Raw genomic sequence first — 23,971 nt, forward strand, 5'->3', positions numbered from 1 at the left:
TTGGCTGATTTGTTTGACAGGTGTTCTGGCTTCTGTCAGACCCTGAGTTAATAAACCAGACTCCACTGTGTTTGGGCTGTTGGTGCCTTTCAGAGCATTTTTAAATGAATTATCTGACATGTGTTATAGCTCGCTGTGCGGTACAGACCATCCAAGAAGGCTGTAATCCAGTTTCAGTGAGTGAAATTCTAGCGTTTCATTAATCAGTTGGCAAACAGCGGTTGATTTCTGTGCCTGTGTACCATACCTGTGCAGTTTATGGACGCAACTTCCTGACCATATGATAACTGTCCAATCCACCTTGTCCACTTTTGGTTCCCACAAAACAAGGTACTGGTGGCAGCGACCATCTTTTATGCTGTCCATTGTATTTACATGTTCACATGTAGTCATTCTCTCGCTTAATCCTAAATGGTTCATTATTATGACAATTTGCTTATGATTTTATGCAACATATAAGACCAAAGGTAGGAGTCAGTTAGATTATCTTAGCATAAAGATGGTAAAACAGCTCGAGTGGTTCTGGTCAATGTTTTGATCATCATTTCCAGAAGTCCCCAACCATTTCGATTACTATTGTAAACATATAACTTTGCATTAGTATTAGTCTGCTGCTACACCTTCATAATTAATAAATAAGACCATAAAAGAGTTTGGGAAGAGCATAATTAGTAGAATACTGTGAAAAAGGGTAGAAAGAGTCATGCATTTGTTTTTCTTGAATAAAAGTGTGTGCGGGGAGGGAGCAAAAGCAAAACATCTGTTACCTGTGCCCTGCTCTTTGGGACTGTAATGTGCCTCTCATGGGGAAGACAAAATAGGAGAGGCTGGAATGAGGTATGACAATGCGTGTATGTGGTGAAGGAGGGGTAAAAACCGAGCTGGCAGGGGGAAAGGATGAGAGGGAGGCAGTGGGGGTGTGGGAGGTGAGAATGGATGGAGTGCAGTGGGGGGAAAGAGAGAAAAACCTCAGCGGAACAAAAGACCTTCAGGATTAATTAGGCGTCAGATTGGTTGCAGGGCACAGTGGGGGGAGAAAGGGAGAGAGTGGGTGAGAGATGGGGGGGGGGGAGAAAGAAAGAGTTTAGCATTCTGGGAAGACCTCATGTCCTCAGACCTCATATTTCAGCCTGTCTGCCCACGAGTATACAACAGCCAGCTAGCCTGCGCTGTGCCTGGAACCACTGTCCACTGAGTTATGGATGGAGCCCCTGCTCCATCTTCATGTATTTTTATGTTATCCCCCTGGGCAATAAGAGGAAACACATAGGTCATATATGTTCCTCGTAATGTTTACGTGATGGGTTGCACAGCCCCGTGTTAGAATGTGTGGATATTTTAAATGTAACCAGGTGTGCATGTGTGCGCGTGTGAAATTGCAGGGGGAAAGGTGAAGCATTATTCACTCCATATAGCAGCATTTCTTTCTGCCCCTTTGCGATAGCTGAGCCCTGCCAGATTAGCAAAGTATGAATACGCAAAATAAAGGCGGCTGAACTCTTACTGAACTTCATACTTTCTCTGCTATCATCAAATGGCTCTTTTCTTCCTCCCTTTTTTCATAACAATTGCTTTTAGAAATGCTGAACTGCTGATTCGAGTCACAGACGTCACCTCTAAATTTGTGAGGCGGCCTGTTAATACCAGCTTCCATTGTCATTGTCACAGAGGGATGTTTCGGGGGCGACCTTTGATGGCACTTCCTCCCCTCCGATACAGGAAGCGCTGAACTCTGCATACAGATGACAGACAGGGTTGCCGTGAGTCATAACATCTTTGCCCGATTCATCTCCCCGTAAAGCACTTAGCAGATCAAATACGAGCCATTCTGGAAGCTAGAGCAAATCATGCCCTTACAACATTTGTACCAATCATTCACACTATCACAGAGGTGGATTGTACAGCTTCAACATATCTCAGCGGTGTGAACTTTCGAACAAAGTCTTCTGTCTAGATGGGCTGATCAGCCATTCGATTGGCTGCACAGTAGAGTGATAAAGCTTTGACAGATTGCGTTATACAGAAACAAAATCCATGGCTCACAGCATGAATGGTTATCATATACTTTAGTCAGGAGCTGAAAGGGAAAGTTTAAAGCTTTTAGTCTGAGAAAAACTTTGACTTTGCTGCACTTATCCATCACATTGGCTAAAAAAGGATGAAAAACTAATAGCACTCGCATACTTGTCCTCAAGTTGCATAAAACTTTAAGAAAGCGCACAATCTGACTTTTAATACTTTCCTACCCTTTAGCACCTGGTAGTACGTCAGCAGGTACATAACAAATCCATTCTCGTTGCCCTGTCTCTTGTCTCTGCATCCTGGCTGTATTTCAGGGCCTCTATTGCAGGATGATGAACACGCACCACTCCTGCTGATGGAGAAATGAAACGCCACGGTTGCCGGCAGACGCATATGGTTTGACTCGGAGAGCTTTTAGCACAAAAGCGATAAACAAAAAAATGGCTTAGCTTAAAGCAGTGGTGCCATATGATGTGACATCCTTCTTTTTGAGAATGATTCACCTCAGCTCACATGCTTAAAGAGACTTGCATGCTGACAGCTTCCTGCATCTTGCTTTATCACCTTTATTATCACTTTTCTGCACTCCCTCCTGCTTTAAGAATTGTAAAATATTATTACTTCTCTTTTTATCATCAATGATGAGTTCTGGACACATTTTTTAGAACCCTTTAAGAAAAAGTAGTAATACCACAATATGAAAAAAACCCACTACACCATCCATCCTCTTCCGTTTATCGTTATCAGGGTTGCAGATGGAGTCTCTGCCAGCTATTATATGCCAAGAGGCGTTATTGTGCAGAAAAATGTTATATGGGTCAGAATTAATACAGATATTTAAGGCTGAGATCATTTGAAATATTAAATTCTGTTAGATCTACAGTAATGCATCATATTTAGTAGCATAAGTCTGTAGTGTGGCTGTCCTGTGGAGATCGCTTCAAATATATATTTGTAATGAGCTCAGAACAATGGGCCTATGCATTAAAAAAGAAAAGAAAGAAAAAAGGCTGCCGACCTCTTAACTTGTCCAGCTCAAGCCATTGCTAACAGGACATGGACTCGTCCGTGAAACTGAGAGACGCTACAGACGGCAGTGGATTCAGAGGCAAGCTTCAAGAAACAATAGCCAGCTGTGGCCACAAGATGGCAGTAATTTGAAGAATAGCGCAACAGGCACTAAGAAAAGCTTCAGTGACATAACAACACTGAAATACAAAGAGAGGGATCGGTTTAATTTTAGTTTATATTGATGTCGATATTTATTTCACTGGAGAAGCAATGATCGCCTTGCTTGCCCGGCAGAATCTTGCTGGTAGCCGTACACCAGACAGGCTATAACAGCGAACTTGTTAAAAACAGTAAAAGCACCGACACAAAGGGAGAAAAATGGATAAAAGGGAAATAATATGAAGGACTGGGTGGATTTTAGCATAGAATTTTGCTTGTGCTTGAACACTCCTACACATTGTTCCAAATAAAATAATATGTGTTACACCGTTGCTATCTCAGCTACACTGGCTTCCTATTGAATTCAGTCCATTTTAAGATCCTGGTCTTGACTTATAGAGCTTTGCATGGACTGGCACCAGCCTACATCTCTGGTATGCTACAGCCCATTGTCCCTAGCAGGTCCCTGAGGTCATCTGAGCAGGGCTTACTTGTTATGAAACAAACTAAGATGAGAACTAAGGGTGACAGAGCTTGTACCACTGTGGCCCTGTGGATTTTCATGGCATATTCTGCACCATTTGTTTGAAGCCAGCTCACCTCCTGCAACCACTTTTCTGAGAATACGTGCTTCTTTTGTGGTTCGGACTCCTTTTGACATTTCTTTGGAGGTGGAGGAACACCAAAGTAACTGCTTACAGGAGCTTTCTTCTTCAACATCTTTAAGAGCTCTAAACAAATGTCTGTCCTCCTCCAGAGAATCGTATGTACGCAAACACGCGTTGCAACTTCTTATCTGGTGCGCGTCTTTTATTTTGACAGCGAATGCGCACCTGTGGACCACTTATGTGCACCCCTGTATGTAAATAAAAAGAAAACTATTTATTTATTTAAAATATAGTGTAGGCTAATGTTTTAGCAGTGCTCAGAGCCTTTCACTGTAGAGTTTAAAAAGAAGCAACGTTATTAATAAAGTTGTCACATGCTACAACATAGAAATAGAAATCTGTTTTTCCTAAGAAATAGTAAAGCTACTGCACTTGGTTAGAAACACAGCATAAGAGCCACCCGGCACATCTCATTATGTTATGTTGTAGTAATAAATACATGTCAGAGAATTGAAACAGAGACCAACACAGCAAAATGACTTGTTTATCTGAGAAAAGCTCATTCTGACTGTTAAATATATTCTAATGTGATAATTTAACCAATATGGGCATAAAAAAAATGAAAAATACCTTCAAAAAATTAAAATGTTTCTCTTTTTTTGTGTTTCAGTGATGCCCTCCACTGTGTTATATTTCCTCTAACTTTTAATAGACATTTTACATTTTCCCCCACTATTGCTTTGCTGTCATCCAGGGACACGTATATATGCACTATACATCCTCTGCACCCCTTACTCGTTTCTCCCACCTTCTTTCTCGTTTGCTTCCCTTACAACAACCCCAAGCACCGTCTCCTCTGAACCACTTTATAGAAACACAGTTACAGCTTTGGCTTGTTTAGATGTGGCAGCTACTTCCCACAAAGAGCCCGACTCTCCAGCATAGCTGACATTCGGTGCTTTCTCTCAGTACTGTTAACATAACCGCCGGTTATGAGCTTGAAGCTTTTACGTTTTGTGAAGGTAGAGAAACGGTGATCTCGCCGTCTAAAGGTGAAACACTCATTTGACTCCATTTCTTTTCATGCTCAAGCTTCACCTTGACTCCTTTACACATCAACAACACAAGTTGCATAAGCTGCAGGGAGGACAAAGAGCATTTAAATCGAGGAATAAAGAAAATAGCTTGTTAACTCTCCTGTGCAGCATCTGGAAGCTTGACACGCATTCATTAGAAAGAGTGTCTAATGCATCAGAGTTCAGAGCGGTAGTGTGTAATTTAACACTTTCAAAAGGAAGCATAGGCTTAAAAGTAAAACACACACAATAGGTATAGCACTTCAATGTTCTTTGCTGTTTTTTTTTCCTCCTCAGTTCGATATTGACTCTCCTTTCAGTCTATTGTCATGCCTTTCCCGCTCTCTCTGTTGGCCTTCTGCAGGAGCTTATGAACGCTGTGTATGCACACGACTCGTGTGTGTCTGTGTGTGTGTGCGTGCACTTGAAAGGTCTGGTGGAAAGGAAAGAAAAGGTGACAAAAGAGAGCATGTGCATTTGTTACAGTCTATCTGGTGTTCTGCTTACTCTGCAAACGCCACCTGATGGATTTTTAGTAAATGTTAAAAGAGCAGGGGCCACAGACTGATTTCTCTGGCACGCTCAAAAGGCTTTCTCATGCGGTTATTTGCATTCATTTCATCCGCAGGCAGTGAAGTGCATATTATATTGTGTCGCCCCAGCTCTGTGTATGTGTGTGTGCGCGAACGTAGCGCTTGGCGGTGAGAAGGATCATGCACTGTTTAAGCCTCTTCTGTCAGAGGATGTTTGTTAGAACCCACATTCATCAGTGCAGAAAAGAGCAGCGCTGTTTTCTCCAAAGGGCAGGTGTAAACATATAGCCACTGTCTCGAGGATAAACATACTGTATCACTGCTGGGTGAAAACCTCACATCTCTGAAATGTCAGCTGAACAGCTCTGTTTGACATACATGCATTCAGTCTGCTGAAAGTAGGTCCTCCACAGAGGAATGGTTCAGTCCCTGCTGAAACGGACAATCAGTGAATTTTTGTTTGATGTGCTCTCACACAATGCACCAGACAGCGCACAGGGTCGCCGTGCACAACCCTGCATTCAGAGGGAAACTGACCAGCTCGGATCTAAGGACAGTCTCAAAGGTTTTCAATGGTTTATGTATTTATTTTGTGTCAGTCACAATCTTGATCAATGTTTTAGACCAACATTTGCTTTTATCTGGGCCTCTTCTCACATTATGTATAAACCTTGCATTCTTCTAGAAAAATTAGTTCACCTCTGTGTTTTAAATTTCTTGTCCTATTTCTACAGCCATCTTTAAGAGAGCCACAGCTTTTATATAACTTCAGCATGATGGGTTCAAGCTGTTTAATAGAAATTGTGTTAAACGTGTAATTAATAGAAGAAAAAAAACTACCATGGGGGAAATAAAATCTAAGCAAAACCATGTCCGGCAAAAAGAAAATAGGCCTTGCATGACATGTTCGTTTGTTTTTATCCTCATTTGTAATCTAATTCAGCGGTCCCCAACCTTTTTTGCGCCACGGACCGGTTTATGCCCGACAATATTTTCATGGACCGGCCTTTAAGGTGTCAACAAAACAAAATAAAACTAGTACCGGTACCAAAAAAAAGAAAATTTATTCATAACACACGTGAAAAGACCCAGGAAAACCGAGTAAACGATACAAACGATAACAAAATAACACTGAAAACCGATAAAAACCCTGAAAACCACACATTTCACACCTGAGCCTCAACTCTCGCGGCCCGGTACCAAACGACTTACGGACCGGTACCGGTCCGAGGCTCGGGGGTTGGGACCGCTGATCTAATTAATGAAAAATTGGCAAACCAGTCACAAATCCAAATAGTTTAACTAACTCAAAATGGTAAATGGCCTGTATTTATATAGCGCTTTTACTAGTCCCTAAGGACCCCAAAGTGCTTTACATATCCAGTCATCCACCCATTCACACACACATTCACACACTGGTGATGGCAAGCTACATTGTAGCCACAGCCACCCTGGGGCGCACTGACAGAGGCGAGGCTGCCGGACACTGGCGCCACCGGGCCCTCTGACCACCACCAGTAGGCAACGGGTGAAGTGTCTTGCCCAAGGACACAACGACCGAGACTGTCCAAGCCGGGGCTCGAACCGGCAACCTTCCGATTACAAGGCGAACTCCCAACTCTTGAGCCACAATCGCCCCCTCCTCCCAGTTGTTCGTGCTCAGAGGCAAACTAGACTAACACAAAACATCAAAACCCCAGTATTCTCTTTTCAGAAACACTGTATGTTACAATTTGTTGTAATTGCTACTTTCAGTACCAATGCACAAAGTGAAACCTTGACGTACCAAATTCGATCAAAAGGTTAGTGTTTATTATAAAAGCGTTCTTTCCTCAACCTCACGCAGGGATTCACACCAACTCTTGAACCCATAGTTTCTGCCACAGTCATAATCAACCATGCTGTATTTCCATCAGTGTTACAGTGTAACCCATCACTCAGAAAATGAAGTATTTTTCAAATACTTCATTTTAAAAACCAGATGAACTAACGAGGACAAACTGTTATTTGACCTCAGACAAAAAAATAGTTTACCATTTATAAGAAGTGGAGATTTACCAGTTACAAACTTAAAGTACAGCGCAAAGTCAGCAAATGTTGCGAGAACACTATCAAATCTCTTTAAGTACTTTCAAAGACCACATCGTGACGCAAAGCTGCTAAAAGACCCCACAGACCCAGAGTGAAGCTCAAGATGAGTGTATGTTGATCCTTACTAAACAGCCAGAACTTGAAGATAACACATGGACAGATTGAGAGGGTTGTAGTATAGAGGAGATGCAGTAGGCGTCATTTTTTCACCCACTTTCCTCAGCTTTGTGCAATATCTAAATATTTTTACAGAAAGATATTGAGTATGTCATCCTTGTTAGAAACGGTTGTGCTGATATGTGGGCGTCTGCAGGCTAATGCAAAAATAAATATCAAGTAGTTGTAAAATAAGTAAAGCATTACAGTCCAGAATTTGCAGAGTCATGCACCATTATTAACTTATTTTTCCATTTTTGCTGTCATGAAATTCTAGCCACACACAAGGCCCATTAAGTCAAGACAAAATTACCTGTCCTAACCAGTTCCATTATTTTTTACCAATTTCCCTCATGTCAGTGAGGCGCCCCAAACCAACACAACACTGACATTTACCCATGATCCCTTGTTGACTGTTAGGGATTCAGAAAGAGCACCCAGAGCTATGAATCAAATGTCAGCCGTGGCGCTGTGGTGGAAGCGTATCAATATCTGATGATGTATGGCTGGCTCTAGGGCCCTTTTGGCCACAGCAGCACCCACAGCCATGATGCAGAGTCTGGTCCACACTTAGTCATCACCAGCAGAGGGAAGGCCTCTGGATAAATGACTCCTTCAGAAGCAAATGGACTCGCCACAATGCAAAAGAAAATACAGCTGCATAAGTTAAACAGTCTTGCTCTCAGTCATCAAACTTGTTCTGCTTCAGACACAAACAAAGGCAGACAAAGGGAGCTGATATTTATTTCCAGTGCGTGCCCTGCTACACTCCATTCAATGGTTCAGCGTTGCTGCGCCGAAGCACGTGATGTTTTTCGTCACTCGAGTCAGCATGTTGTTGTATTTATGTAAATTAGTAAGTTTTGTATTGCTATTAGCAGCACATTGTACCCTTGACAGAACATTATGTTAGACATTGCTTGACAGGGGGCACAGACAAGCCTCTGAAAGCACCAGTGTTTCCCCTCGTCTTCGCCTCTAATCTCCAAGCCAAGAGGAAAAGCGGCGCTTGGCAACAGATTTTCACGGGCACCGTTCAAAGGGTGGCGCTGAGGTTTGAAGTCTCGCTGATTGCCAGGGTCGAGACCACCAAAAAAAGCCACAGCGGTATCTTCAAGAGCAGCAGAGATGGAGGCGCGGCCGCCGCGTCTGGGCTGAGGCCGACACAATCGGCCACCCTTTGGAGGGAGCCATCGCAGTGCTTCAGAGGAGCCATTCCACTCTTTTAAGACATGAAAGCCAATTCTAGAGTCTCCCTTCCCTCTGAAACTTTTAACGCCGTTGCTGCAGTCTCTCCACCTGTCGAAAAAGCAAACAGTTTTCCTGGATTTATTATTTCTGTGGCTTCGCTCTGTCTGGCATAAAATATTACTGATTCCAGACAGAAAAGCTCTGTTGGGAGATGGAGAATAGAGTTGGACTGATAAATCCGTGAGCTGACACGTCATATCAATATATGACTTTTATTAAAAAAGTCAGTGTCCCACACCTCTGTTACGATAGAGTCCATCTCTGACCACAGCAGGTGAATATTATTTTGCTGTGATTATTTTCTTCTATCAGATATGTGGCTTCAGAGATGCTCCTAGTGGGCGAAGGTCATATTAACAGAGAGTGAAGCCTGCACTGCTCCTCAGCCTGGTTTTTAATCCACATTTGTCTAAATGCTGATTCACAAAGGCATGAAGAGAACGGCCATTTTTGCTGACTTCATCAAGGATGTCCCTCCAGGTTTCCAGCCAGGTGTATTTGTTGCATTTGACATAATCACCCTGCAGCAGGTCAGCTGACATAAATATCCATGCCAGTTTGTTATGTGTCTGAGGCTGTGATTTGCTTTTTCCTTAGCTGAAGAGCTGCATTGAGCTTCTGCACTGATTGGCACTTAGAGCCAAACAAAGGTGCATCAGTGAAATATGCTAGACTGAAATAAATCTGTATTGTCCCTTAAATTTAACAAAAAATAGGTTGTAGATACAAACAGCATCAGGGAGCATTAAGAGGTAGGGCTGTTCGATATGACGATATATCGGATGACGATATGAAAACATCTATCGTTTCATATTATACGCTATCGTTTCGCGTTACAAAATAAACTGTTTACGGCAATATTTTTTCATCGTTTTGATGGTCACTGTAGTGGCTGTATTAATTTCTTAAAGTTCTCTCTTTCTCTTATATTTAAAATAGCCACACTTTTACGCATTTTAGCAGCAGTGACGGTAAAACCATCACGTGGCTCCGCCGTCTGCATGTATATTTTCGAACTGCATTGTTGCTGATGTCTGATTGTTAGCAGACATTCCAGCATATGATTGCCAAGGTAACCCTCAAATGTATTTACCACTTAGTTGCTTTAACTGCTAAACTCAATTTTTCAGCAAAATTTGCCAGTGGGTATTGCTCCCATCATCACCTGAAGTCTCTGAATTTCAGTGACATTCAAAGGTCTGGAGTCGCCACGTCGCCACTTGACACTTCCCCCAACAAAGTTGAGTATAAAGTTTTCCTCCTGGTGCTCTGAGTCGATGTCACTTCAGTTCTGAAAACAAAGTAAGAGCTGAAGACTTGATACAGATGAAATTTGAATACTTTTCCCAACAGGAACAGCAACATAGTCTAGCTTAGCTTTATAGCATTACGTCACCTGTGGTGTGTAACCAGCGCCTCAAACGGTAAATATACTTCCTATAGTTTGTGCATTTTAGTCCACAGTTAAACGTGGAAGAGAGTAATTTTTTCACCCTCAGTGGTCAGCCTCTTGGCTAGTATCAGAAGAGGAAAGAGCACAAATAAGCTTCAGCTAGCAAAAGAGTATGAAAAGGTCGATGCTAGCAAGCTAGCTAACAGCACCAGGTTTTCATCAAGTACTGACATTGTGGATGTTGTTTGGTGTTTATGTGTAAAAAAAAATTTGCATCTTTAGTATAAAAGTTTATAAATGGTCACATAATGCAGTGGTTTGTGCAAAAGTCTAATGTTGGATCGTTTTTTCTGGGGATTTGAGGTAATGGGACTGTGTCAAACTTCACACATTACGTGAATTAAATGTATCGCGTACTACATGTAGGTTTAATAATGGAAGTATCCGTATTGTGGAATATGACGTCTTATTTGAATACGTTAAAAGCTTTTCAATGCTAGGAAAGGAATCCTGTAATTTTAGCTCCCAACATTTAGCCCTAGTTGTTGTACAGATCTTTCTGATTCATTCTCTCAGTCGAAACACAGCAGCAATTAACCCAGAAGTCTCTTACACATGAAGTCCCTCAGGATTAATAACTATTGATTTTTTTAAGTGACAGTTGCAATTGGTAAGCGCTTAATTGAGATTGTGACTGCAAAGTGTCTCTGGGGCAGTAGACTGTCCACTGCTGCTTCCGTTATTCGTTACTACACACATATAAAACTTGGAGCAAAGAGGTCGCTCTCTCTCCGTCTCTCTGTTAAATCATGGGCAAATTAATGGGAGTTGTGTGAACAGCCCTCGGGGGCCTCTGGAGTGGCTTCCTCCTCCTCCATCCTCCCTTAGTCAACAATGTACTGTAGATGATAGACTCTTGTTAAATCCTCATGGCTGACCCTCTCATTTCCTCCTCCGTCTCCATACGGAATCTTTTCCTCTCTCTCTCCACCCTTCTCTCCATCTCTCTCGGGGGTGGGTCATGTTATCTTTTCACAGGAGTCCCTCTGCTGGCCTTTGGTGCATAATGTATAAAGCCGCTGGTGTGTGTTTTACACTGTGCCTGACATTATTAAGTCGTTTTAGGCATATCGCTGCTTTTATCTCCAGCGTGGAGGTTAATCAGAGGGGATTTATACCGAGACGACTTAGGCGCGCTCCATCTGTTGTCACCGTGAACCTTTTATTTATTTCTTTTTTCTCTTGCTCCCTGTGATCTCCTCTGCCCTGTGCATATTTTAAAGACTAATTCAGGAAGAGCATGTTAACTCGTCTGTGAGCTGTAAGGTGAAACAGAAGTGCCATAAAATATCTGTCAAACACCACAAAGGTCTTTTTGAGGCATTAAGACTCTGAAAATGCGACATAATTGCATGTAAAGTTTTCTTCTGAGGTTTATTACTGTAATCTAACCAAATGAATAAGCGTAATTAATGTAATTAAGCTGTGATGTGAATTATTATATAGAAAGGTTTTAGATTGTGGCAGATGCTAACCCACATTTGCAAGACTTAGGCTTTCGTTTTTTTTATCAGGCACACTCTGCTGCTGTTTATTCATTATTTGTTGCTGCTTGTACCTCTCTGCTCACCACATAGGGTAATTTAAATGACAGGAGAGAAACAATTCTCCATGACCATCGCTGAACTGTAAAATCACCACAGACTGCAGTTTTGTTTTGTCAACTTTCACCTGCCCTCTTCCTTCTCTTCATCAGTAATTACTAATAACTGGATACAAAATGAGACGGTGCATGTTCTCCCGCTACCTGTCCACAGTCCAAGGACATGTATGTCAGGTTAACTGGATGGTTAAGTGGAAGATAATGAATAAACTGATACAAAGCGGTTAATATTCATACCAAATTGTGGCATTTCAGGGGCAGAAAGACAAAGATTTATAGGATGAAAAAAAGAAGGAATTTCTTATTTAAAAAATAAATAAATAATATGTTCAGTACATGCACATGCATTATAATCAAGTGTATGTTGAATTTTCTCAAGTCTTGAGTCTGATTTCGTGATTATCCTTTACATAAAGACATTTCTATAAGCTGATGCAGTAAAGGTAACAGCATCATCTCACTCTTTGGTTGCACAGAAGAGGAAATAACTATTTAGAAAGTGCTGGTTTAAAAAAAAACAAAGCTTATTGAGGGACCTGGCAACCATTGTTTCCAGATTACAACCACACAAAACATAGAGCCACAGATGGGCCGAGCCCTGATAGCATCTATGTTGTATCTGGCTGAGCTTGTTTGATCAGATGAAGAGAATTAAGATTGATAATGAGTTTCAGAGACAGTCGTGCGTAGCATCTGCCCTTGTTGGTTATGATTCAGTAGCTTCAGCTCGATCTGGCTTGAATGCTGGGGTTTCATTTCCCAAATTAATGTTTGGATTTAGGCTTAAGTGCATTAGTAACTTTGAACAGATGTAACCAATCAGGAGACATATGAAGTTTAGCTTTTACCAAAGGTTGGAAAACACTATTTAATTTTATGACAACATGACAAACTTGTTGGGAGTTTGAAGGGTGAACATGTGTATTCAGCTCAATTCAGCTTTATTTATATAGCACTAAATCACAACAACAGGTGCTTGAGGACCTTGTAGATGAGGATATTCTTTTAGAAGCAGGAAAAGCCTTGTTCTGACATGCAGTGTTTTAAAACGATGACAGTGCTTGAAATGCTGTCCAGAAATGACCAAGTGACAAGCTGCTGTAGCTGTGACTCTAAGATGATTCAAGTTCCTGAGTGTCAAAATCGCACAGTTGCTTATTGGTGCTTGGCCTGAGATGGGCGATTGTGTCTCTGCTTGGACTGAAATATATTTTATATTTCCATAGTGGGATTTAGTCTCTGGGGACCAGAAGATGGTGAGATCGTTTTAAGAACATATGAAGATGACCTCCTTGTGGAGCTCAAGGTCATTAGGATTCATCAGGACATTGAATGTTTGTACCAAATTTAATGGCAATCCATCCAGTAGCTGTCAGAATACTTCACTCTGAATATCAGAGGGAGTCAGCAGGATAACTTCCCTGCCTCTGCAAATGTCTGTGTCCATCAAGTATGTTCTTAAAATATATAAATAATTGTTTGATATGTGTGTGTGGTGGTGCTTGGCAGGGTTAACTAAAGTCACTAGGATATAAACCCTAGGGACCATGAGAAACTTTAAAAAATCCCGAAAAGCCAAAAAAAAGACACCGTTCACATCAAACTGTACATCAACTGTACACATTTTCCTCTGGGCAGCAGTGCTGTTAATGCATCTGGATCTAGCATCTAGCCTTCTTTTATCTACATTGGAACCAGATGGCACTTTCCTAATACATAAAAAATGCTGCAATAGTGTCTCTTTATTAAAAGGCACTTATTCCTGCACAGTGATAAGGTTTATTGTTGTAGTTCAGTAGAAATAAAACAGTTACTCATTGATGCTCTTCACAGGGTGTGTGCATGATTTCTGCAGAGATCTCTACAACCAATACCTCCCAACCTAGCCAGGTAAATGAAGAGCGCTGTAGGCCAGATCAAATTTGTTGGGGTTTTTTTGGTGGAATGAACTGTCCCTTTAAGACTGGATCCACATGGACATTTGTTTCATCCAGTGATCTGTCGGCATCCAAAGTGGCGGACCATCCAGTGAATCCACAGGCTTACGTTATCGTCCTCAGAGACACGCCGGGTCTGTGGCTAAAAATCCCATTGTACATATATTCTAAGTGGTCGCTTGCCCTTGTCGTGAATTTGGCTGTACAGGAGGGATGGATCGTTACACTGTAACACAGGGATTGATTGCAGCGCCAAGTGGAGAACATCAAAGCCATAATGAAACACTTCTATGTTTAGCATCATTTCTAGAAAGCGGTGCCCTTGTTTTTTTGGATGAGGTTATCATTTTTGTGGTAGCTCATCCTTGACTCTGATCCTTGCCACATGCACCAAGCTCGTCGTCGTGGTTCCCACCTTTTCAAGCCTAATGAGGAATCTCTGCTTGAGCTCTGCTTTGCTGCTGGAAACCTGTGGTGCAGCATTGCATCTTCCCCCTATCTCTCACCCACACCGGGGAAAGACGGAGAGGAGCGCTGTGGCAAAGACAGATCAAATGCACCATCTCTGTCATTCTCTCTCACTCTCTCTGGTGCTCCTTCATCTGCCTTTGTTCTCTCTTGCTAACATCAAGCATGTGGTTTGAAAGGGAAAAAGCCTCTTGTTATGATGACGACGGCCGCATGGTGCAGCCCGGCTGCCTGATCTGACTGACAAGGCCCCGCTGTTCAGGCAGAAAGTTTGACACACACACAAAGTGAAATCTGTTCCATGGGCTGCAGGGCCATCTGGCCATAGCGCAGGAAAAGGTTAGATCTGGTTAGAGGCGAGGTGCAAAAGTGTTTCACAGCGTTCCCCAAATTTTACACAGTTCAAGTCCTGCAGGTTGCACTTTGTCGCTGTCACGTGGCACAACCACATCTCTCACTGTCATCAAAAGGCAAGACAGCAGAGCGACCGCTGAAAGGAGATCTGAGAAGTGACATATGAGTTTTGTTTTGATTTTCCTCTTATGATACAGATCGAGAGGCCAGCAAGAGAAGGAGCAGAAAGATTTAGGAGCGAGAGCGATGCCTTACATCATATGGAGAACAAACAAGAGGGAAATCTATCTCACCGTGAGAAGTCGGGCTTTTTTGAGAACCTAAAAAGCCCCCAGAGGCAGCGTTTCCGCCAAATGAATAGATATCCATTTTCAAAAGCCTCATGCTCGGCGGCAGGCGAGGGATGGGGAGAAGGGAGGCAGGGCTGATGGTGGAGGCACAGGGTGTGTGGGTGGTGGTGGTGGAGGTGGGCAGGGGGGATATCTAGGCAGAGGGCAGACACTATTAAAACTCAGGAGAATGAATTGTTAAATACCTCTATAAAGAAATATAAGACATGGCCCCATTTTTATGCAGCCTGGGCTGCTCTGCAGGCGGGTGATAAGGTGTGAGGGTGTGTGTGTGTGTGTGTGTGTGTGTGTGTGTGTGTGTGTGTGTGTGTGTGTGTGTGTGTGTGTGTTACCCCGAGGGTGGGGTAAAAATCATGCAGTGATGTTCATGGAGGAGTGACACACATGGACACACACACACACACATCATGGCTGCTTCAGTTTCACCAGATTAACTGAGGATGTGCAGAAACATACGGGCAGCGTTACCGAGGGCCTTAAACACAATCACTGATGAAGCTGGAGTTTCCCGTCAGTATTTCCATTTGGGGGCCGTAGTGCTAAACAATAAATGACACAGTTGAACTTTTTTTTTCCTGTCGCGCACACACAGGCACACACGCCATCGCCCCTGCCAGCACGCGCAGACTTCTAGGTCAAGCAGCAGTGGAGAAAAATTTCCTGTTGACATTTTGTGTTTCTGGCACAATATTGACTTCAGAGGAAAGGCAGCAGGAGGACTGTTGGTGAATTTCCACATTACCTTGGAGGAAGACGCCAAACTGTTTACGTGCACGAACAGACGGGGGGCGGTGAGGGGTGAATGGTTGGATGGACAGATAAAAAATATGACAGCAGTGTATTGAAAATTCTTACCTACAGACCAGAGACCTGCAGATATGCTTCTTACTGTTGTCTCAGTGTCTTTGTTTTGGTTGTGTGACTTAAGAAAGCTGTGATAAATAATCTTTTGACAGTAAGAGTTTAAATGCATTCACGTCAAATGATGTAGCACTACAGGGAGTGCAGAATTATTAGGCAAATGAGTATTTTGTCCACATCATCCTCTTCATGCATGTTGTCTTACTCCAAGCTGTATAGGCTCGAAAGCCTACTACCAATTAAGCATATTTGGTGATGTGCATCTCTGTAATGAGAAGGGGTGTGGTCTAATGACATCAACACCCTATATCAGGTGTGCATAATTATTAGGCAACTTCCTTTCCTTTGGCAAAATGGGTCAAAAGAAGGACTTGACAGGCTCAGAAAAGTCAAAAATAGTGAGATATCTTGCAGAGGGATGCAGCAGTCTCAAAATTGTAAAGCTTCTGAAGCGTGATCATCGAACAATCAAGCGTTTCATTCAAAATAGTCAACAGGGTCGCAAGAAGCGTGTGGAAAAACCAAGGCCCAAAATAACTGCCCATGAACTGAGAAAAGTCAAGCGTGCAGCTGCCAAGATGCCACTTGCCACCAGTTTGGCCATATTTCAGAGCTGCAACATCACTGGAGTGCCCAAAAGCAAAAGGTGTGCAATACTCAGAGACATGGCCAAGGTAAGAAAGGCTGAAAGACGACCACCACTGAACAAGACACACAAGCTGAAATGTCAAGACTGGGCCAAGAAATATCTCAAGACTGATTTTTCTAAAGTTTTATGGACTGATGAAATGAGAGTGAGTCTTGATGGGCCAGATGGATGGGCCCGTGGCTGGATTGGTAAAGGGCAGAGAGCTCCAGTCCGACTCAGACGCCAGCAAGGTGGAGGTGGAGTACTGGTTAGGGCTGGTATCATCAAAGATGAGCTTGTGGGGCCTTTTCAGGTTGAGGATGGAGTCAAGCTCAACTCCCAGTCCTACTGCCAGTTTCTGGAAGACACCTTCTTCAAGCAGTGGTACAGGAAGAAGTCTGCATCCTTCAAGAAAAACATGATTTTCATGCAGGACAATGCTCCATCACACGCGTCCAAGTACTCCACAGCGTGGCTGGCAAGAAAGGGTATAAAAGAAGAAAAACTAATGACATGGCCTCCTTGTTCACCTGATCTGAACCCCATTGAGAACCTGTGGTTCATCATCAAATGTGAGATTTACAAGGAGGGAAAACAGTACACCTCTCTGAACAGTGTCTGGGAGGCTGTGGTTGCTGCTGCACGCAATGTTGATGGTGAACAGATCAAAACACTGACAGAATCCATGGATGGCAGGCTTTTGAGTGTCCTTGCAAAGAAAGGTGGCTATATTGGTCGCTGATTTGTTTTTGTTTTGTTTTCGAATGTCAGAAATGTATATTTGTGAATGTGGAGATGTTCTATTGGTTTCACTGGTAAAAATAAATAATTGAAATGGGTATATATTTGTTTTTGTTAAGTTGCCTAATAATTATGCACAGTAATAGTCACCTGCACACACAGATATCCCCCTAAAATAGCTAAAACTAAAAACAAACTAAAAACAAACTAAAAACTACTTCCAAAAACATTCAGCTTGAATATTAATGAGTTTTTTGGTTTCATTGAGAACATGGTTGTTGTTCAATAATAAAATTATTCCTCAAAAATACAACTTGCCTAATAATTCTGCACTCCCTGTGTATTGCACTGAATTATTACACCGTTATGTTACTGTTTATGCTTTATCTGTAGCATGCTTCTTGTTTCCAACCAAACAGCAGCTAGCTAGTTAGCAGAGGGGTACTTTTATCTTTAGCTGCTAGATTCTAACTGAAGAGACGATTGGTTGCTTGAATGCTGATGTTGTAGTCATGAGGAATATGCACCACAGTTGGTCGTATATCTGGCTACAGTATTTTTACAGGGATCCATGCTAAGAGGAGATGGCGGTTAATTACTTCTTGCTTTAAAATTTGATTTCTAAAAGCAGATTTTTTTTTATGGAAACAAGATAAATAAAGTTGAAATGATTGTGTTTTTCCATGTGTTGTTGTTTTTTCTTTAGCCCATTCAAAAACACCCATAACTGGGCCCTAACTCCCAAACGGATGCTCCCATATCTCCCACATAGACAGCATCAAATCTATTTTGATGTCTCAACATGAACATTTTCAACATTTCACTCTTGATGTTTTGAAGCCAGCTATAAAGCAACTTATCAATCGGTGGTTTTTAGCAAATGAGCATGAAACTTATTAGTTATATTTACATCAGAGGCTCAACGTTTTACCTGAAATGTGTGTCTGAGCCTATAAACTCATAAGGAAAGTCTATACAGAGAACAAGTCCAAGGTAGGACTTAAACAGTCTTTTTAAGTCTTTCCAACCACAACTATCGCCCCCTGGTGGCTATTAAAAGAATGTAGGTTTAGGCACTTTTGCACTGGGTGCACTTTTCAGACCACGTCCATCTTTTGCACTGTCCGTGGCCCTTTTTGATGAGTTTCAAGTTTGATGAATAATATGTTAAATAATCGCGTTCTCAGTTCTGACCAGAATAATTGCTTTAAACAGCAGAGGCAGAACTACATTTTTGTACAAATATGTAGAATCACATGTATTTAAGCATGTCAGTGCTTGACTGGTTGCTAGAGGGTTGCCAAATGTTGCTAACTGATGTAGTTACAAACAGGCTTGAGTGCGACTTGGATTTCAGTCAGACCAGACAGAGTCAGAGGTCACTGTTTCTTTCTAATTTTGCTTTAATTTTGCTAATTTCAGCTCCCCCTGATTCGAGCTGATTGTGATATTACGGCAGTAAATTTCATCGTGCGCAGCTGCAGATGTTACTAAATAACCGCCGTTGCTTGTTTTCTCCACCCTCGGGATGCCCGGAGGAATTGCCAAGTAAATTGGTCAGAACTAATGCGGCAAAGACACCAGGTGGGCTGAGCAACACAACAGCCACTACAGCAGTTTCCTGAGGTGCATTCAGAGTGCAGTTTATATCAGTTACCTGAGACAGAGTTTGAATACCAAATTCCCAAACGTAGCTGTAGAGGAGTGGCGCTAACCTTGATGTTGATCCGAAAGCAAGCCAGCCGGTCCTCCTTCTCGCTGTGCGGCAGGCCGATGTTCTCCCTGACCGAGGAGTGAGATCCTTGGCCCCGTTTTTCTGCCACATTAGGCCCACACTAAAGGTGGCACTCAACTCCCCCACTGAGGAACGAGTGTGCGTATATGAGTGTGTGTATGTGTGTGTCAATGTGAGGGAAATGATAGGGGGACACCGTACAGACAGAGGTATGTATTTAGATATTTGATAATATAAACAGAGAAAAGAGAATGCAGGAAGGGAGCTGAGGCCTTTTTTTCTTTTCAGTCGGGTGATGCAGATTAGGTTCATGATTATGCTGTTTCCATGTGGAAATTATAGGTTCTGAATCACAGTCGGCACATCACTGCCCTCTATCACAGACCAACCTGAGAGACAGAGTTAGCAGGAGGAGGAAAAAGGAAGAGAGGAAAGGAATGAAAAAGCAAGGAGGTAAAAAGATGAGACGAGAATGAGGAAAGACGACTCGACAGAGAGAGAGAGTGACAGAGATGAGAGGAGAGAGAGTTAAAGGAGAGGTGGAGGAGGAGGAAGAAGCAGGAGGGAGGGACAAAAAGCTGGGCTGTTTGCCAGGGTCTATTCCACCTTTGCTCTCCGGGCCTTTCCGAGCTGCCACGTTCTCTCACCTCTGTAATGTCATCAATGAAAAGGCCTTTAGGAGGGATGGAGGACTTGACTCTGGGTTCAGAATGTGCCCGACACCAGCTGACGCTGCCAAGCCAAGCAGGATTCTGTTCAAATTAATTGGATGTCACTTTCAGGAGCAAGAACCAAGGCAGGGTTTTTTTTCCCCCACAGGTTTTGTTACTGCGTGTAGAATCAGAACATTTTGCAGGACTCGTGGCAGAGCGAGGATGGTTTTCTCTTGGTAATCTTCTACATACTAGGGATTATTTTAACTGTGGAATTTTAATTATAAACTCAGAATAAATTGACAGAAATGTTGCCAAATATTACAAAATTATCATTAAATTTCCTTGTCTTTGGGCAAAAATCTATGTGATTTATATTTTTGCTGGTTTTACTCGACATTTAATGAATAACAACTATCCACACTTTGCTCTAACTTTGTGTTTTTTAAAGGACAACATCCACATTTTATAGAAGGCAAAGCAAATGACTGGGTAACAAAAACAATTGAGGCTCTTTGTGTTCATATGAAATTATATGTTTAGTTAATTTTTCAAGCATATTATTAAAAAAAACAAAGCAACACATTGTTACCAGGTTGTTCTTTATTTCTTTATTGCTGTAGAAACTTGTTATTCTGACATGTGAGATTTATGCTTTTTATTTTACACCCTCTACAGGTCATTCACTACACAACAGGTGTTCCACCCGTTACAGGTATCAAATTTAGACTGTCAGTGTCAGGTTTACTAAACAGGACAAAATAGCTTGTTAGCAGCACTCCCAAATAACGCTCGTAGGTGCGATTATCTTTACGGGCGATTAATAAATTTACACAAATTATGTGTTTGTTAGTTGTTACACATTATTATGTCTTTTGCAAAAGTGGTGGAAGAGTAAACTAAAAACAGAATTTCACTGTCACCGCGTAACATCTAACAGGTTTTAATGGAGTCATTCATTCGTCCCTCCTTTGTAAACTTTGATGGTTTTACAGCAACAGCTGTTAATATTGTTGTACAGTTAATATAGTTATAATTGTAGATATTCGTAACTATGTAACTATATGGTTATAGTTATTCATATTAACGATAAAGTGAAAGAAAAAGACTGAGTGTCCAAGTCCATGTGCTGTGCTGACATAAAAATACATTAGTGAGTATCAGCTGTTTCCTATTAACAACAGCACAAAAGGTTGGATTTTTTTAACAGGGAAACTAATTACTGTTATTCCACACATGCTGCAGGTCACTGAGTAGGGCTGTGCGTATTAAAGGTGCAGACTGTTAGTTTAAAAATGGATTAAAGCTACTTACAGTAAATGTGTCTGTTTAAGACCTTGAAAAATGATCTGAAGCGACTGATAAAATGAAGAAAGTGAAGAAATCTCCTCTATAGCTTTATGCTGTGATGTAGAGCAGCTGTCCTCAACCTTTTTTGCACCACGGACCGGTTTATGTCTGACAATATTTTCACGAACCGGCTTTTAAGGTGTCACGGATAAATACAACAAAATAAAACCAGTACCGGTACCAAAAAAGAAGAAGATTTATTCATAACACACGGGAAAAGACCCAGGGAAACCGAGTTAACGATAAAAATGATTTAAAAAAAAATAACGATAAAAACCGATAAAAACCCTGAAAACCATAAATTTCACCCCTGAGCCTCAACTCTCGCGGTTGGGGAGCGCTGTTGTAGAGAGATGAACTGAAGCTGGGGTATGGCAAAGCTGCTTGTACCAGAGCAAAGCTGTTGTTCTGGTCAGTCTGTATTCCTGTTATTTATGGCCGCAGGCTCTGGATAGCGACCTCAAGAATAAGGCTACGTTCACACTGCAGGCGAAAGCGCATCAAATCCGACTTTTTTGACCCTATGCAACAATATATCCGATCATGGTGTGACAGTGTGAACAGCACAAATCCGATATTTTCAAATCCGACCTGGGTCACTTTCGTATGTGGTACTGAATCCAATACATATCTGATGTTTCAGAAAGCGACTGCTTTATATATATGTCGCATTAAATCCGTCTTTTACGTCACTGACACAAGACAGACGCCAATTATAAGCGCCCGAGAAGATATCGTGAACGCTTCCTGGCCATCCCGTGTAGATGTCAGTGAAACTGTTGGGAAGACAACGTGAACATTTTATTTGTACTGTATAATCTGTAGATTCTGCAACTATCCTTTGAAGCACCGCTCCTCTAAAACAGCAATAAGGATCATTATTAGGCCATATGTAAATAACAAAATGACTTTATAACTTAAAGCAAAATTGGGAAACGTAAAGTCCGAAACAAGTCTTTATATTAACGGCCATCAGTCAAACAATACTGTTTGGTCTGTGTCTAAACAAAGAGCGCTGTGTGTGACGTCTTCTTTTGTGCATGCGGGTTCACACTAGAGCGCGTTTGCTGTCACATTTTATTTGTAGTGTGAACAAGCAGACATAAAAATCGGATTTGATCAAAAAATCGGAATTGCAGCCTAAGATCCCAGACTAGAGCCACTACTCCTCCACATCAGGAGCCAGCTGAGGTGGTTCAAGCATCTGGGTAGGATGCCTCCTAGGTGAGGTGTTTCCAGCATGTCCTAATGGGAGGAGGACATGCAAACCCAGGACACACTGAAGGGATTACATCTCTCAGCTGACTTGGGAATGGCTTGGTGTCCCCTCATCAGCTGGGGTGGGTGGCTGGGGAGAAGAAGGGCTGCCCTGTAGATCAGACCCGGATAAGCAACAGAAAATGGTTGGATATCTATCAGAATGTGGATGCTACCCTTGCTATGTGTTTGTCCAACATGAAAGAAAGGCCAGAGATGTTATTCTTCTTTTTTAACGACTCTATAATTCTGACCTTCTGCTGCTCGTGTTGTAAACCAAGCAGTTGTGTTGGCTGAAACTCTTGGCAAACGGCCATGATGGAGTCCAGAAGATGCCAGTTTTCTTTTGGACTGGAGGCACAGTCCAAAATGTTGTGCAGTTGTTCCAGTAGATCATCATGAGGGTTGACTGTGTGCAATATTTGGCAGTGCAGACTGTCTAGAGTAATATAAGATGAATTGTAAATGCACTGGCACTTTTCTACTTGAGCACTCAAAGGTCTTTATACAGCATGTCTTATTCGAGTGTCTTCTATCTAACATACACATGTGTTCATACTCCAATGAATGCATCAGAGACCAATTTGGGGTTAGTATCTTGCCTAAGGATACTTAGGATACATGCAGGAGCAGCCAGGGATCCAAGCACCAACCTCTGGATAGGTACAGTACCTCCTTGCACCTTTAAAACTGTCTTGAATTGAAAAAAAGAGGCATTTTTGTATACCTGTTTATTCACTTCTGACACATGTAAAACATTATTGTCATAGTCCATGTCCCAAACTGTTTATTTGGTTTTGAGCTGTCTCGTGAAGAGTTTCTTGGCTTTAAAATGTCTTTTGGCATGACAAAGCAAAATATGCCTTATAACTATATTTCAGAGGTGAATCTGGAATGAGGATGTTTACTGATCATTGCCGCTGACCGTAAAACCGAAAACTGGCAGCAATGCCGAGTAACAGTGAAGTGTTAGCCAAGCATCAAGTAAATAGTGGTAGAGGAAATGTGTCTTTTCTTGTCTTCGTTGCCTGTTGTTAAAAATAAGGAGACTCGCCTCAGTTTTGACCTGTCACCCAACCGTTAGCTGAGAACCTCTGTGCTAAGTTATTGACCGTGATGACTTTTCACTGCTCCTTCTTGTTCTACTCGCCGAAAAAGCTTCGGGCTGACACCGGTGTCAAAGCACCAATATGCCCGTGTCCATACATACACACCCACACGCCACCCACCGCAACACAAGCTGTGAGCACCTCCACCGCCAGTTCCTACTGTGAGAGTATTTCACAGCCTTGACGAGGGCTATAATGTGCAATATGCTCATTCATTTGCTCTCCTCGCCTTTTTTTCTGTTTGCCCTTAATCTCTCTGCTCCTCTCTCACTCTGTACGTCTGTTACTGTGGCATCTGTTGATGTCCTTTTAGCCACTGCGGGCTTCAATCTGTCCAAAAGGCCCACTCCACTGCCACTCTGTTGCCATCTTCCAGTGATCCGTTTGCGCTCTACAGTTGGCGTGGAGACTGCTTGGAGACTAAGCCCTTAATTACTACTCGAGTAAAGAGCATTAAAAATTCCAAAGGGTGCGAAAACCGTGCCCATGTCTCGGCAAACATCTGGCGAACAGTGTGGATTTAGTGGATGTCTGGTGAGAAGTGTTGAGTCGGAGGTGGAGGGGT

At 42.2% G+C, this 23,971-nt stretch overlaps 1 protein-coding gene across 1 annotated transcript in view; it reads left to right on the forward strand.

Annotated features, from left to right (window-relative positions):
* adarb2 (adenosine deaminase RNA specific B2 (inactive)) overlaps positions 1–23,971 on the forward strand; it is a 228,622-nt gene that overhangs the window by 154,685 nt on the left and 49,966 nt on the right. The window lies entirely within an intron of this gene.

Source organism: Copadichromis virginalis, linkage group LG9 (assembly GCF_057382275.1).
Source record: "Copadichromis virginalis isolate Kocher_CV1m ecotype Utaka linkage group LG9, C_Virginalis_male_GT1.1, whole genome shotgun sequence".
Classification (NCBI taxonomy): Eukaryota; Metazoa; Chordata; class Actinopteri; order Cichliformes; family Cichlidae; genus Copadichromis; species Copadichromis virginalis.